Below are 18,384 nucleotides of genomic sequence, written 5' to 3'. Positions count from 1 at the left end.
TCGTTTATGGCCTTCTGGCTAAGGGAGAATTTGCGTATACAGTGTGTGCGTTTATTTATTTAAGTCCGAACTTAGAATTCATTGCGATGACTCTAAATAAATTAAGTTAGTAAACAATAAAGTTAACAATAGTTTATCAACATCACGCAAGTGTCGGTGTGTTCCTTGATTTGATTTTGAAATTAGCGTCCCTTTCCGCAGTGAAGCTATGTGACCTACAGCTTAACGTGGGATTCGAACCGCATGAGCTCCCGACGGGAATAGAACCCAGGTCTATCATGCCATGATCGTATTGCAATCCGACAGATTGTATTTGCGCGTTATGTGTTATTGCTTATACGAGTAGTAGTATGGAAATACGAATTTCAGTGTTGAGTAAATGATAATGTTTTGTGTTGTTCAGTCACTGACGAATACATTATTCAGTAATGATTTTATTCATAAATCTTGAAAACCAAAGTCCTCTTGTAAAATTATCAACCTCATGCAACTGCTTTTCGCTTGATTTACAATATCATTAAGTACAACATAGTACACTTTTTTTTTTTTTTTTTTTTGCAAGTTCCTTCAAATTTAAAACACTTCTACTTAGCAAACCTAATTTAACGTAAGCTGGTCTTTGATTATTGAAATAACAGTTCAGAAGACGAAAATTTCCCACCTCTGTTTTAAACACAAGATTATTTTATTTATTCCATGCCCTACGATTACGGTATGTAGACTAAAGGAAAGTGAGCTGAACCTCTTAATTCTACAATAATATTAGCTTATAATCAGGGACGAACAATGGGGGTGGATCCTGGAGGTCCGGAACCCCCCTTTTTTTTTTTTGTAAATTTAGCATCATTTTAGGGACAATTTTAAGAATGTTAATATTAAATACTCGCATATTGAATTTGGACCTCTTCTTGAAATAAATTCCTGCATACGCTACTGTTTCTAATAATACATCAAGTTCAAAAATGAAATATCTATCTTTAATAGACATTATTGATCTGGAGAAGATGATACGCACGAGTGCAAAACTCGTGCATAGCGTTCGAGAAAATGAAGGAAAATGAACTAATTTGTAAAAAGAAGAAAAAAAAATTGATGCTGTACAATAAAGCTCATTTATTGAGACGAAGCAGATGCTGAAATATATTTTGCTGTTTAATATGTTACTAGCAAGACGCTAGCTATTGAAGTATAGTCCAAAATTAACTTTAAAACTGTTATATTTGATTTTTACTTTACTATCATAGTGTCAGGGTGTATATATAATTGTATAGATTAGGATCCTTGTCTGGAGACACAAATTGCACTATGTGGCAACACCACAGATAAACAACTATAGATTAGATCTACCAATCCGTCAAGTAGTTAAATTTATTATTTTCAGATGACAAATTCGAAAGAAGTTGGTTGATCTTAACAATACCTGTTACCGTACGATTTAATTTAGCATATGACTTGTTAGCACTATGCTTATCCCATTTATTTATTTACATATTTTTTTCTGTATACAAAGCAAACTCCTTCCACTTTCTTCTGAATGTATTTATATATTATAGCTCTGTTCGGATTTTTGTATGAATATCTCTTTCTTTTCCCCATCCCTCAAATTTTCAATATATATATATATATTGTTACTACATTTTATAGACCATAATTGGATGCAAACCTTAACTAGGAATATATAGTATACAGGCATAGGCGGAGGTATGGGTGGGCATAGGGGGCATTGCCCCCCAACTTTTTGACAAAAATAAAAATGCCACCTATAAGATCCTTCAATTCTCATTTGTACTTATCGTGCCCCCGAGAAGACAAAAGGTCTGCCTCAGGAGACAATCCCTAACACCGCAAATACAGGGTGTTTCAAAACAACACTGGCAACATTTGGGAGGCAATTCCTGACACCAAAATAAGATAAAATGTAAAGACCAACCTGGACACACAAATGCCTCCTTTAGGAGTTATAGGATGCAAACAAAAAAAAAAAATGAAGTTTAAAGCTCCATAGCTCCAAAACTATGGGACCTACCGTAGTCGGGTCAAGACTTCCTTAAGATCTAGTAGGTGTTCTATCCGAATATCCATGTTTTTGAATCTTGTGGTACTTCCGCAACAATTTTATAGGGGTAATTACTGAGTACTTCAAATTATATGCCCGTCGCCAAACTCTCTCCATTAAAGTTGTTATGTGAATATCTTAGGATTCTGAAACGGATTTTTGGATAGGGTACATATTAGTTTCTAAGTGAAGTCTGGATCCGACAATTGTAGGTACAGCGGGGGACACTTCTAAATGGTACACCTTAGCCGTAAATCTCCATATGGCTGTAACATTTAGAAGTGTCCCCCGCTGTACAATAATTTTATAGCTATGGACCTTTATTTATTTATTTATTTTTACGTTTTCGGCATCTGTAACTCCGAAAGGAAGCATTTGTGCGATCTTATAGACAGAAATTACTTCCCAAACGTTGTCGGTGTTGCTTTGAAACACCCTATATATATATATATATATATATATATATATATATATATATATATATATATATATTCACGAAGAAATTAAATGTCTACTAAAAGCAGGAAATTCGTCTTATTATTCAGTTCAAAATCTCTTGTCGCCGCGAATTCTGTCGAGCAATTTCAAGCATAAAATATATACAACAATAATAATGACCGCTTTTCTGTATGGTTGTGAAACATGGTCATATTTAGGAAAGAACATAGACTGAAAGTATTTGGAAAAAGATCCTGTGACGAATATTCGAACGCAAGAAGAACGGGAATGAGGAATGGCAGGAACTTGTAAGGGTTAAGTCTAGGGGTCTCAGATAGGCAGGCCGTGTAGCCAGGACGGAATGAAATAGGAAAGCTTTCAAAGTCTTGACTGGAAGACCAATCGGAAAACGACCAGTATTAAGACCTAGGCGCAGATGAGAGGACAATATTAAGAGAGATCTCGCAGAGACAGGAATACAAAGTGGAAACTGGATCCAGTTGACTAAAGATAGAAGAAGTCAGTGGAGAGCTTTTGTGAACGCGGGTTCCATAGGCCATAGGGTTAGTTAGTTAGTTAGTTATATAGTATTTGTACAGACACAATCTATTTTGAACTTTTGGTTTCTATTTATTGAAGATATCCAGATACATCTTTTTCAGTATTCCGTTGGTTAAAATATCTTCTCTCTTTTCCTAGAGTTCTCTTTTACTAGAAAGAGAAAAAAAGCTAAATTTTCATTTTCGCTCGATATTACCTCCTAAACCGTACTTACGAGCTATAGTATTTTTTCTGCCCTTCTCCCACAGGTTCATTAAGACTTGCAATTATGCACGATTCTGTTCTTTTATTATTATTATTATTATTATTATTATTTCTTTTTTAAACTTATTTTTTCGTAAATCTCTTTCATTTCTTCAGTCATATACGATGTGATCAAGGCATACACCTAGGTATTCGAATTAATATCAGACCTCCCTCGTCTTTCTTAAATACGACCAATACAAATTGTACTTTTATTACCTACTCTTTCATTCAAATTCTAGTACTATTTATTGAGCTACCTACATCTTTCGTAATTTAAAAATAATATACTATAGTTTCCATTTCAAGTTTATCTACTATCTGTATATAGTGAGCAAATCATTTCAAATTTACGGATAATTATATTATGATATTGGATAGCATGTTTTCTGATGGGAAAATCCTATGAGAACTGGAGTTTGGTGTTCTCAGACGGTGGCGTCGATTGTACTAACGTCCGTGGTTAATATAGTAACTCACTTCAACCGGTGAAAACAACAATTACGTACAGCAGAGTAACAACAACATGCTAAACAGTTCTTGCACCTACAATTCAAAAACAAGAGTCTGAAAACCAAAAATTCACTTGAAATCACTATGTAGTTTTTTTTCTTTTTTTTTTAAGACGTGTAATATCCTATTCCTAGAACTCTCTTTACTTGCTTATTTTCTGTGTGCCCCAGCCTTCTGGCAGTTGCGTACCATACATAAAATGATAATTATTTAAATTGACTTGTTCCCTGTATTAATCTTTTTTAAAAGTGGAATTTTATTCCCATCTGAAGATGGGCAGGCCGCAGAAGGTAACGCCTTCTCTTGGACCATGATTATTTATTTATTTATTTATTTGTAGCTTTCCTTAGGAGATGGGTAACATGATTTATTTATTGATTGATTTTTGGCTGTTTACAATAAAAATACAAATTACAAAAAATGCGGAACAATAAAAATAAAACAAGAACAATGATTCCTGCAACAAGCAATGAAGCGCTGAAGTGCTGAAGTGCTGAAGTGTTGAAGTGCTAAAGTGCTGAAGAGTCTTCTTGACTTTACTGTAATAATTTAGAGAAGAAAACCGTGAGAATGATGAATTTGCTAAACAGATCTTGGGCGACTTTCAGCTTTGGCGTAGCGTTTGTAATGTGTTGGTCAGATTTAAATCCTTCAGAATAAATTCTTTAATACTTTGGATGAAGTATTTAGAGGATGAGATATCTTCGGTGTTGAATCTGCGATAGTGTTTGAAGCTTTTTATGTGCCATCTTTGGCTTTCGAAAGGATCTCATAGGTGTTTGACGTTAGCATAGGTGCAGGCATCGATGGTGATCTGGGGTTTCTTCTTGATTTCGGTGCCATATTGTACTTTGGTTGTAAGCCCAAATATTTTGGATGACTTTGTAATCTTCTTGAAGCTTCCTTCTTCTTCCTGTTTTATTTATTTATTTATTTACTCAGTTTGTTTACCAATTAAATTTTGGTTACAAAAACATTAGTTCTCAAATATAAATATGGTTAGTCTTTGTTGTATTATGACATATTTTAATTAAGACAATGTGCTTTCTAAGTTGCTAATAAATAATCACAGTAGTTTTAAATTAGCAAATAGCTAGAATACTAGTGATATATATTAGTTGAGTTGATTTTGAATTTAACTTCATTTTAAGCAGCGAAGCTATATGAGACGGAACCTAGTGATTAACGTGGAATCCGAACCACATAAACTCCCGCCGGGAATCGAACCCGGGACTCCCACGGTGGCATATTAACGTCAGACAGGCAAGCAATAATAGCGATGTCTTTTAACATGACTGGCTAATATTAGAAATTAGCGTGACGCACTGTTTATACCATGTTTACACGATGTTTTCTGTTTATACCATGATTACAATGACAATTAAGTTGGTACAAGTATCGCATACTACTTCCATTCGGGATGTTAAGTGTTTAGTTTGAAAATCTACAATTGTTTTCATCTTTATAAATTGAAATACGCATTTCTTTATTCGTTCAGAAACAACCACATTTGCAAGCTACTTTAAATTCCAAGAAATATCTCGAAATCAAAATCAATAAATTCAGGCAATTGATATAAATCAATCAATTATATTTGCATTTTATATGCATTCAAACAAGGAGGAATCCAATGCTATTTGTTCTGTTAAACCGCTACAAAAAAAAATGCTAATTGCACCTGAAGTAATATAACAGGAGCAACTTAAACAAAACAGATCCCTACAATCTATTGTTTCCTAAGTAGTAATTGACGTACTTCTACACAGCAGAGGACTTGCCGCCGCTGTGTATATTTTATTACGTGTCTCTGTGATCTTTTGCGCTGGCGCCATTACTGTCTGACCGTAGTGCGAGTTCCCTTTATACTTTTACCGCCTGCTTTATATATTTTATTACGTATGTGATTTTTTGCTGTAGCCATTATTGTTGGAATTAATTGCGACTTCCTTTTATACTTTTACAGCTTGTTTTGTATAGCTTATTACGTATGTGTGATTTTTCCGCTGGCGCCATTACTGTCTGACCGTAGTGCGAGTTCCCTTTATACTTTTACCGCTCGCTTTGTATATTTTATTACGTATGTGTGATTTTTCCGCTGGCGCCCTTACTGTTTGGTTTTGCTTTGACTTCCCTTTATACTTTTACCGCTTGCTTTTTATATTTTATTACGTATGTGTAACCTTTGCGCTGGCGCCATTACTGTTGCGAGTTTTGCACACCCGATTTGTATATTTGCTGCTTGGTAGCCGTGGACGCTAATGGTGTTTTCATTTATAGATACCGGCACACTTTGTATATATATTTATTATTGTGACTTAAGTAAGAAGAGAAAGTTTACGCACCTTTGATGACACGGCCGCTATTTTGTTGGCTATTTCCTGGTTGTTTGTTGTTGCAGTTGTATATAATTTATGTCCATATCGCAGTGTTGTCTGTAATGAGAATAATTACACTGATTTTTCCATAAATAGGTAAATTTTTCTTTTAGGGATGTTTTGTAGTGTTGCAGCGAAAACTAATTAGATTGTTGTTGACTTTAGTTTAGCGTTTCTTTTAGCAGTGAGGTTATATGAGACGTGGACATACTGATTAACGTGGAATCCGAACCACATGAGCTTCCGCCGGGAATAGAACCCGGGTTGACCACGCCAAAGTTGCGTACGTTAACCGATTAGCCAGGGAGGAGCTCTACAGTGATTAGACTACGTATAGTTACCTATAATATAATTTTTACGTAATGAGACCAAGCCCTAATTATGAATTATACTTTAATTTTTACTAGATTAATTATGAATTTACCTTGAACATTCTTTTATTTATATAATTGGAAATGATCAATATTAATTAACCTATAATACTTATTATATGTATATACTTACGTATGAAGAATTGAGCGTTGCCGATTGTGGTTTTGATGGACGGATTTGTTTTTCCAATATGGCGGCGTTGCGTGATTGTTGAACAGAGGTTCCTCCATAGTACGACTCTGAAATGCGAATGCGCGCGTTTTGCTTGCATTGTCGTATAGATTGATGGTAATTAAAATTGTGAAGAATTTGGCTGGGCGAAGTTGCATAGTTTAACATATTATTGCATTATGTGATTAATTTATATTATTTTTTGTTTTAGCATGTACTTAATTATTATAAAATTGAAATAATAATAATAGATAACGAGACATTTTGATAAAGAAAGCGGAACCCCACAGTACTACGATATGTGCAACTGTGCTACCATCTATTGGCAATTTCATTTCATTTCATTTCATTTATTTGCCTGTTTCATTAGCTTACAAAGCATGAGAAATTCTCATGTAAGCATTACAGTTGTCAGAAAGAAAGAAAAAAAACATACAATATTGTTAAGTACCAGAAGTATACATCATGCAATCTTTCTAAAAATACAAAACCACATAATTAGGTAACTGTTTCTACCACACCAGGCATGTACTCACGGGTAAGTATCTGTTTCCAACTCTTCAGTTAATGAGTCATTTAAATATTCTTTAATTGTATAATAGCACTTTTCAGTGAGTAGATTATATAAAGTCTTACCAAGAATGGAAACATTGGTCATATTTTTCAAGTACAGAGGAAGTTTATTATACAATCTGACACAATTCATGTACACGGTTTTGCTTATATTAGCATATTTTTGATGCATCACAAATATGTCACTACCTTGTCTTGTATTATGGCTATGAACATTTTTATTAAAGATAAAAAGATGCTTGTTTTTCACAGTAAAAAGAATAGATTTATAGATGTATAAACTGGGGAGTGTTAAAATTTTTGCTTCTATGAAAACCTTTTTACATGACGATTTTGTGGGTAACCCAAAAATTATTCTAATCGCTTTCTTTTGCAATCGGAAAGTGCTTAAACTATTTTCAGCAGATCCCCAGTGTATTATGCCGAAGTTAATTAATGAATTAAACTTGGCGTAGTAAAAGCTAAGAAGTGCTTCTCTCGATACAGTACCTCGAAGTTTGTATAAGGCAAAACACACGCTACTTAGTTTCTTGTTTAAAGTGGAGATATGAGCAGACCATGAAAGATCATCACTTATGATTACACCTAAAAGCTTTGTTATGCAAGAATATTGGAGTAAGTTAGAAGATATTTTTATTCTAGGTGATATACGCGGTTTTCCTGGAAAATGAAAATGTAAGAGGATCGATTTATCATGATTTATAATTAACCTATTCGCTGTTATCCATTTTACTAATTTGTCCGTAAAAATGTCAGATTTCCTCTCAACTTCTTCTATTGATTTTCCTGATATTATCATACTGATGTCATCAGCATATAGAATACATTTCGCTGGATGCATAAATTCTAACAAGTCATTTATGTATATCAGGAAGAGAATAGGACCCAAAATGGAACCTTGAGGAACACCTCTGACTACAGTTGATAAAGACGAACAAGTTGTTTGAAACCCATCTGCAGCTAATTTTGATATTTGTACCGCTTGTTGCCTACTGGATAAATAAGAGAGAAACCAGTTGTGAGCTACTCCTCTAATACCATAAGCATACAACTTGCTTAAAAGAATAGCATGATCAATTGTATCAAAAGCTTTGGATAAGTCGATGAATAGGCCAACAACATATTTACTGTTTTTTAATTCAAGAGCTATATTGGACATGTAATCAAACAAGGCTGTTTCAATACTTTTCTTATTTTGGAAGCCATGTTGTGATGGTGATAGTAAGTTACATGACTTCAAAAAATTGCAGAGTCGTGACTTCATCACACATTCAAAAATTTTTGAAAACGTGGAAAGAATGGAGACTGGGCGATAATTTCTTACATCATGCATACTCCCCTTTTTATGGAGAGGAATTACTTTTGCCACTTTTAACACTGATGGAAAACATCCTTTCTCAAGAGATAGGTTAACTAAATAACAGAGATGATTTACAATGAAAGAAAAACAAAATTTAATACAGTCACTGGAACTTCATCAAAACCTGAAGATCCCGAATTAGACATCTTACTCAATATTTTCCGTAACTCCTCTACTGTTGCTGGAATTAAAAAGATCGTATGTGAATGCATTTGAAATTTCATCGAGTCGTCATAACTCGCTTGTATGGGGTCAGGTAATGGTACACTATCTAGAAAATAATCATTGAAGACATCTGCAATCCGCTTAGGTTCTTTAATAATTTCGTCCCCAACTTTAACATACTCAAAGTCGCTCATTTTGTTGTTTGTTCTACCATTTAAGATTTTCCACATAGTTTTAGCTTTATTAGTAGAATTAAGTATTGTGGAGCTATTTGACAGTAATTTAGCTGTTTTAATTACTCTTCTGTATATTTTCCTGTACTTAAAAATATAATTTCGAAAGCTGTGAGGAAGTGATGTATTTATTTTGAGTAATCTATTATATCTAAATAGGTTACTTTTAGAAATTTTAATGCCTTTAGTTAACCACGATTTAGTGGACGACGTCCGGATTTTACGAGTAACTTTTGGAAACGCCATATTGAAGTAATGTAAGAAAGTTTCAAAGAAGTATTTAAACTTATATTCAGTGTTAGACGTATTGTATATGCCATTCCAAGACTCGTGAGAAAGCAAGAAATTTAGATATTCCATATTATGACTGGAGAAAATTCTCTTTGTAACTGTGTATACTTTAGACTTAAGAGCAGTGGTATCGTTTAAAGTGATTTTTAAAATAATCGCATCATGATCAGAGAAACCGGGATCAAATACTTCAAGGTTATAGGCAAATTGATTTTTACTAATTATGAACTGATCTAGCGCACTTTTATTATGACGTGTCGGTACATCCACTAGCGCTTGGAGATTGTACACATTCAGCAGATCTCGTAGATCGGATTTCTTTTTTGCTTCCACTATCCAATTTACATTAATATCACCACAGATGATCATTTTTTCAAAGTCTTTTCGTATGAAGTCCAAAAGACTTTCGAGTTTCTTTAAGAAAACAGTAAATATGCCGGATGGCGACCTATAAATGCATATAATACAAATGTTAACACTTGGTAATTTAATGGCTACAGCTTCAAAGTCAAATTCACAGGTAAATTTTGTAATATCTATTTCAGAAGCTTTTAAACTGTTGTGAACAAAGATGCATACACCTCCACGTTCGTGTGAAACACGAGAGAATTTAGTGATAAGATTAAAGTTTTCAAAATTGACCTCCTTAATAAGTGTATCATTTAGCCAGTGTTCACCAAGACAAATAACCTTACATTCTTTCAAATCATCAGCTAAAAGTACATCAAAGTATTCGAGTTTATTCTGGATCCCTTGTACATTCTGATGAAAAATACTTATTGTATTAGCTATCTTGGATTCGGATTTTCCATCTGGTGTGCTAAAAAAGTTACATTTTTTACGTTATTTTGTCCGGCTGCAAACGATACTGTATTATCATTGCTAAGACCTGTACGGGGGAAAGTAAGAGGAATGGGATCCCTGTTCCTGTTCTGAGCCTTAATCATATTACTTAAATTTTCACATACATGACGCTTTCCTAGATTATTCAAATGTAAACCATGATGGGTGTGAAATTCTCGTGGAAGACTACTTACATCTAATAACTGTACATTTTTAAATCGACTACAAACTTTACTAATGATGCTATTTGTTTTATGTACTTCTGAGTTAACACAAGAACTCTTCAATAGATCATGCCGGTGTGGCAGATTAACTACTATTACATTTGTATGAGTAAGAGTGCTGAGTGTAGACTTCAAAACACGGACAGCATCTTCAGACTCATTTTTTGACACATCATTAGTGCCTCCTATAAGCACAACAGTATCAGTATCTGAGAATGATTTCTGGTCCACACATGAATTTACAACGTTATTTAGTTTTGCACCAGGCTTAACAATACCTACTACGTTCATATCATCACACTCCTGCATTAATCTGGAAGCAAGACCACGACCGTGACTATCTCCTACAATGAACACCTTCCCTTGCACTTTTTTTACCCGATTTACTGAAATTGAGTTTCCATTTTCAACACCAAAACATGACTTACTGCTTGAATCCTGTGACGGAAATCTTGGGCGATCCTGCTGGTTTAAACGATCTACACGTCGCACTTGAATAGGCCTATTTCCTAGGCTAACTTGCTTTACACTTACAATTACAACTTTATTTAACAGCCACGTTATATGGGAGACTGATACAGAATGAAGGGGGAGACTTAAGGTGAATTACATGAGATTTAGATGTACAAGAAAGAGAAGAGAATAAAATAAATAGAGAAAGCTATTATTGTTTATTGAATTGAAGCACCATTTAAGCGTAATATATTAGTTTGTAATGAGGTTATTAAATTGGGTTTAACTGGATACGTATGCACTTTGTAGGGTTGTTTATTATTTATTTAGGATTTTTATTTAATAATATGGTTTGTAGAAGTATATTGAATTGCTATAAAATAGAACAAACTTATATTTTATTTGTATAGATGTATTTAAGATTATATTCGGGTGCAGTTTTAGTATTGGTTTGCGTTAACGTAGTGAATGTGCGGAACGGCACACGATGGATTTGGAATGGGTGGATTATTACAATTTACACGTTGCTTGGGAATTGTTTAGTATTGGTTTGCATTGATGAATGTTGCACATATTGAGGAAATGTTGAAGATTGTATTTATGCTAATTGGCACTACGATTTCCATTTGAAAGAATTAAATAAATAATAGCTTGAAAATATTTTAAATTGGATTACGGTATGGAGCATAATATTTAAGTATATTGTATTTACTGCGAACTAGAGTATTTATGTAGCTGCTATTATAGAATTAACAAGTACCAGAGATAATTATATTGTTTTTATTTACCATGTATTGAATTATAAGAATATATATTCCTTATAATATTTGATAACAGTTGGGAAGCTTTATATGGTGATTGATTTTTTACGTGTGGAACTGATTTAATTTGAAGCAACAGCAAATACATTTGACAGATAATTGACGTATTTGCAACTATTGAAATGGGTATAAAATGCTTTATGTATGTAAAAATATTTAATATTTTTGTTTGTAAAGTATGAGGCAATTTTAACTGCTAATGTATAACATTACAGATAGGGTTTTAAGCTATTTTAGAATGAGCTTAGGAGATAACAAAATTATTATGGAATGAGACTAGCATGATGCATAGGGAAGATGACATGTGGAATGTTTGGGAAAGTTTTATTATTTTAGGAAATAATATATTATTGAATACAACGGGTAATATTTTTAAGAGAAACCCATATTTTAGTATTGGTGTACTATTGAAAGCATGAATCAACAATTTTGAAGGCATAAGACATAGGCAAAGACTTGTATTTACTGGTGTTATTGTTTTACGTTTACCGGAGAGGATGTTGCTCCCATTATGTTAAAACAGTTTTGAATAGATTTGAATTATTGGAATATAGTATTTTTTATACTTAGGACTTATTTATAAATACAACTTACGAAATTAGAATATTATCGATTGAATTATTTACAATGTATATAATTATTTATATTTTAATGTTATTGACTAGTTATTTAAAATTTAGACGAATTGTACTTTTAGTGCTGGAATGGTATATTTATATTGGTATAGATCATGTACTAATACGGAACACATTGATTAGCATACAACTCTGCAGATTATATATTTGCGTAGACGAAATTATGAAAACTGTTGATTTTTAGTATTCAACGCACTTACACGAAAATAATTGTACAATTAGAAATTGTTGAAAGTTTTGAATGGGCAATTATGTATATGCGTGGTGTAGTACAAGTATTTGGAATATACGTATTGTATTGTGTTATCAACTATTGATACAAATAGGCTGAAGGATTTACGTAGTATTTGCGTTTGCGACAATATAAAATGTTATGAGAATGACATGATACCACGTGATTGTCAGACTTGCATTATATAGTAATTAGATTTATGTTTTATTAAGATATAGAGGTACATATTACGCATTAATATAGACACAGATTGATTTATTTTATTTTAGGCATGAAAGAGAAACTCCATATATTGGCGTTGACTGTGGAAAAACAGAGACGTGTGTACATTACAATTTTCCATTAGTATCTGAAAAGTTACACAGAATATAAACCTTCATCCAGCCTATGAGGTGGGTGCTCTTTGACTTGGCTATGGAGGCGATGCAATTTATGTTTTTTTTTTTTTTTTTTTTTTATAACTGTTAAACCGCAGACGATAACGTCGTCTCTTCGGGAGGGATAAATATGGTAAACATTGGTTATGATTGATACACATATATGGTCTATGAGATTCGGCTACAACAATAATAAAGAAAGTCACTTTATTCATACAGAGGTGAATTATTATTGTTGTTGTGAACCATGTGATACAAAACAAGAAACAGATATGGATGGGGAAGGTTGAGATGTAAGTGCTGAAGACAGACAGTGGTCAATGTATGGTTAGACATAAGGAGTATTGAAATAATGAAAGATATGCTTATTTGAAGGGCTGAGCGAATGATGAGATGAAGTGCATGGACGCCACAGTACACAGGGAAGTGTTAGTATTCACAAATGAGCTTATCTTCTGTGTTGGGGCTACTCAACACTGATGGCAGACATGGGGGAAGCCCTTGTTAGAAGGAAACTCACTGTGCAAACGATGGGTATATGTGCGGATTGAATTCTGATGGATGATGGGTAGCGAAGAAATGATGGTCAGGGTGTTCCGGATGCTTCTGGCCATAGATGGAGAGTAGATGTCGCAGTGGAGGATAGTAATACTTAGGCGAGGTGGAAAAGTTACTATCAAGATATATAGTGTCCATAAGCGTATGGTGCTGAGTTCTCCATTTCTTATCTACGTAGCGGGAGCGAAGATCTTCCAGATGGCGTGTGATGTGCGGAAATGTGATTCTTTCGTATAAGAGACGTGTGGGACTAGGCAAGCTTATTCGAAATGCGAGTCTCAAAGCGTGGCGTTCTATAATACGTAGGCGCTCGTAGAAATCGTCATTCGCACTAACCCAGGCGGTGTGACCATGAGTGAGACATGGGCGAAGGAAGACCTTGTAAGTGTTTAGGACGGTATCCGCGTGCAGGCCCCAGGTAGTACCAACCAGGCGTTTTAATAGATTTAAACGGTTTTGTGCTTTCTCCTTAATAGATAGAAGGTGAGGTTTCCAAGATAATTTGGCATCAAAGACTACCCCCAGGTATTTAACAGTAGAGCTGGGATTGATGGGTACACCTTCTACGTTAATAGCGAGTAAGGATGGATTGCGGCGTACTCGACTGCGTCTCTTGTTTGGAAGTATCACTAGGGCTTGTGTTTTGGTACAATTCAATTTTAACTTCCATCGATTGCACCAGTTGCTAAAAGCATCTATAGCTTTTTGCAGAGAAATGTTGATTTGGTGCATAGTTTTGCAACAAGCCAGCAGTGCAGTATCATCTGCAAATGTGAAAGTGTAAATAGGCTCAGGCATCACGGGCAGGTCACTAACATACAATATATATAATAATGGTGATAAGGCTGAACCTTGTGGGACACCAGTACAAGGAAAAATTGGAAAAGATAAACTATTATTAATGGAGATATATGCGAGACGATTCGTAAGAAAGTGATACACCATACGTATATATGCGGCCGGAAGATCGAAGAAGTGTAACTTATATATAAGACCATTGTGCCACACGCGATCAAATGCCTTTTCAAGATCGAAGAGAAGAAGGCATGAGGGTGCAGTTCTATTATAATGGTTCGTGATGATGGTGCTAAGACGTAACAAGTTATCGAGGAGGCTATGTTCAGGTCGGAAACCTGCTTGGTGTTTAGGCAACAGATCATGAACTAACAGATGGCTATGGAGTCTCCGGACTATGATGCGCTCAAAGATTTTCCCAAGTGTGGAAGTGAGCTGAATGGGCCGATAAGAAGCTGGATCTGTTTTATCTTTTTTAGGTTTCAGAAACATAAGTACTTTAGATACTTTCCAATCACATGGATAGTAGCCAGTTCTGAGGACAAAATTGTACAGCGTTGCCAAAATATGAAGTAAAATAGCAGGACCTTCTTTAATATGGCGGTAGGTAATGCCATCAAACCCTGGTGCCGTGTTTTTCTTGTGACGTATCACGTCTGTAATATCCATTGGCGTTATTGGGGCCGTTAAAGGATGCTGATCATCCAGAGTATGGTCCATGTTAATTCCAAGGTACCCATTATGAGGGTTTGTATATCTGGCAATGCGCCTGTAAAGAGTTGATCCATCTCGGAAAGAGGGTTCTGGCGTGAAGGTGGTTTGAAGAACTTGGGCAAAGGCATCAGCTTTCGCAGAGTCCGTGGTAAGTGCAGAATTCTTGTCGAGTAGAGGGTAGTGAGGAGTGCTGGTTTTCCCAATTAGCCGGTTGAAATGTTTCCAATATTTAGTTGGATGGCTCTCCTCAGCTAAAGCATTAACTGTCTTTATCCAGTTGCGCTTTTTAAATGCTCGGATGTAATTTTGAACCATGCGAAGATACTGACGATGAAGTCGCAGTGTGGCTTCATTACGGCTGTGTAGGTAATCCTTGTACGCTGTTCGAGCTAAAGAGATGAGAGAGAGATAGTGAGGTGGTAGTTTAGGCCGGTAAAGATTACCTGTGGTTTCTGGAATGTGATTTGCACCGCTGGTTTGAATGCTTTGCGTAATGCGATCTAAAGTCATGTCGAACGTAGAAATGTCAGATGGAAGTTGAATATCTGCTAGTGCGTCGTGGATATCCTGCCGGTACATTATCCAATTGGCACGGTCAAAATTTGGCCGAGAACGGAGAGTTTCTTGAGGTGGTTTCGATCCATTAGGAAAAACTATGTCGACCTTTACAGGATCATGATCGCTACCAATAGAATCAAGAACACTGACATCAAGATATGGGACTATACTAGATGAGGCAATTACCACATCGGGAGTTGTATTAGAGGATGGGCGAGTTGCTCTAGGCAGTGGGCAAATTTCGCCGTTCGTGTGAGAAGTAATGAAATCAGAAAATAACCGTTTTTCAGTAGCATTTCTGCTATGGTAGTTAATGTCAGCCATGACAATATAGGAGCGAAAATTAGTATCCAGGTACGTGAAAAACGAAGTAGGTATGCGAACATGCGGTCGAACGTATATGGTTGCTACAGTGATAGGCCTTGATTTAAAATAAATGGTGACAATATTATGCTCCGGTAGAGGTTCAGGGAATTTGTGATTAATGGTTTTGATAGGTAACTTATGTTTAGTGCCAATAGCTGTTCCGCCATTTGCTCTCTGCCCCGGTGGTCCATCGTGGCGTGTGAATTGATAACCAGGAAAATAAACGGATTGTTTTGGAGTTAGGAAAGTTTCATTTAAGAGAAAACTATGGACCTTATGTTCATGTAATAAAGCAGTAAGTAGGTCTTTCCTGGTACAGAGTGACTGGATATTGAGGTAAAGAAACGTTATAATAAAGCCTGTATCCATGATTATGACAGTTAAACTTGGGTTGTAAGAGGATGAATTTGAAAATGCACTGTCTGTCCAGAATAGGTTGCTTTGACATCTAGGTTATAGAGTATTTTAGTTGCATATACAACTTGATGGATTATGTGGGTCCGCAAGAAAGGATGGATGTTCTGGAGAGCAAGACTAAAGAAGCGGATCATGTCTTCGACTGTAACAGGTTCTCGAAGAGAATTGTGCGGAGGCACTGGCGTATCTGGTGTACGTAAAGGCACTACTAGTTCGGGTTTAGTAGGCTCTGCTTGAGGTTTGGCCTTACATTTGTAGCTATATGTAGGATGCGCATCATGGCAAGTGTTGCAATTTGGTGGCGCTGCTCCGTTAGGGCAGTCTTTAGTAAGATGGTTTTGACCACAGTAACCACATTTAGAGGTGTTTGGACAGTTATGTGTCAGGTGCTGGTTATAAACCTGGCACTTTTCACACCGAATCGGAAGAGGTGGAGGTGTACGAGACGGTTCTACTTTATGACGGCGTTTAAAGATGTAGGCACCATATTGTAATAAATGGTCAATAGCTTGCTGTTCGTTTGTCAGAACTCTAACTAGATAGGTCGGGCCAGTATTGTTGCGTATACGGATACATTTTTGAATGTTCACGCCTTCAGCAGTAAGTTCTTCTTCCACTTCCGAGTCAGTTATCTCGGGATCGACACCCTTGATGACGACGGATAACAACGGTGGTTTCCTTGGTGGTGGACCTTGCGTCTGGCGTTTCGGTTGTAAGACAGTAATATTTGCATTCTTGCCAAAGATCTCAAAGGAAGCCTTGTTACGAACGTGTCTATGAAAATCGGGGTTCTTAGACTTGAGAATAACACCATTGTTTGTGAAACGGATCTCTGTTATTTCCAGTCTTGGTACGTATTTAACAAGCTGTTGAAAAATATGCTTTGAATTCTTGAATTTTGTATCAAAGTTTGTGAGAAGGAAATTATAGATTTGATCCCGAGATGGAAGTGGTGTAGGGTCGGAGCTTGTTGAAGGTTGGATGTCCATACGCAAATCCTGGTCATCATCAATATTAACATTGGCCGCCTCAGGAGCAGACCCCGAACGGGGACGCTTATCAACCGACTTATCCGAAGTATCCGATTCCCGCCTAGTGCGCCTACGTTGATCCCTAGGCTGGGGAACTACAGGTGGTAGCCTATGCATTGGGCCAGCGGCCCTACAAAGTGATGGAGATAAGTGCAAATGTATAAGTGATGATCGGAACCAGCCAGCAAGAAATGAAATGAAATGAAATGCAAGAAGATGAGAACAAAAATACAGGTTTTAACCCTCCAAAAGGCGTATAGACCTCTTGTCCACCCTGTAAAAAGCGTACTTGCACCGATCTCAGAAATACGTATTGCAATACTTCGTCATCGGAAGGTGCAATAACAGCTTTAAGACAGGTTAGGCTTAACCCAAAGTAAGTGCAATTTATGCTTACAAGTAACACTTCACATCGTTGCTGCCGGTCTGACGCTAAACTATACATTTTCGGAAAGCACTAGTCCTAAATAGGATAACTACACAGTGCGACGGTCAGACGTTGCCGCGTTCAGGACTTATGGAGCGTCAAACATTAACATGGGGTTTATGAGAGTTACAGGAAACGAAGAAGAACACAAGGTTTGTGACGTTTGAATCGACGTTGTCTGATTGAGCACTTGTTTGCGTAAGTTAAAGGGTACAATCAATGTGCAAATCGTCGAACAGAGCATGAGAGATGCAAAGAGTGCGCTCACAGTGTGCACACTTGACGAACGGTAGTTCGCCGCACGTGAAGCACACGTCACCTTCGTCGAGGGAGTCAAAGCAGTACTCGTGCGGAGAGATCCACATTCCCGGCTCCTCGTCCAGATAGCCAGCCTTGTGGAAAGCGTACCGGATCAGGTTCTTGAATCGGGGTGCGCTGAACTGGTAGAGTGAAAACGACTGTAGTGCCAGGAATCGATCGCGATGCCAGATATCCATGACACTGTCCATGGCCAGTGTGTCGGTCACAAAGCGTACAAAGGACTTGTACTGACGGAAGAAATGCACATCTAAAGGCTGAATC

The sequence above is a fragment of the Thermobia domestica genome, chromosome 6, assembly GCF_964235325.1.
Source record: "Thermobia domestica chromosome 6, izTheDome1.hap1.1, whole genome shotgun sequence".
NCBI classification, from domain to species: Eukaryota; Metazoa; Arthropoda; class Insecta; order Zygentoma; family Lepismatidae; genus Thermobia; species Thermobia domestica.
Note: the sequence above shows the minus strand (reverse complement) of the source record.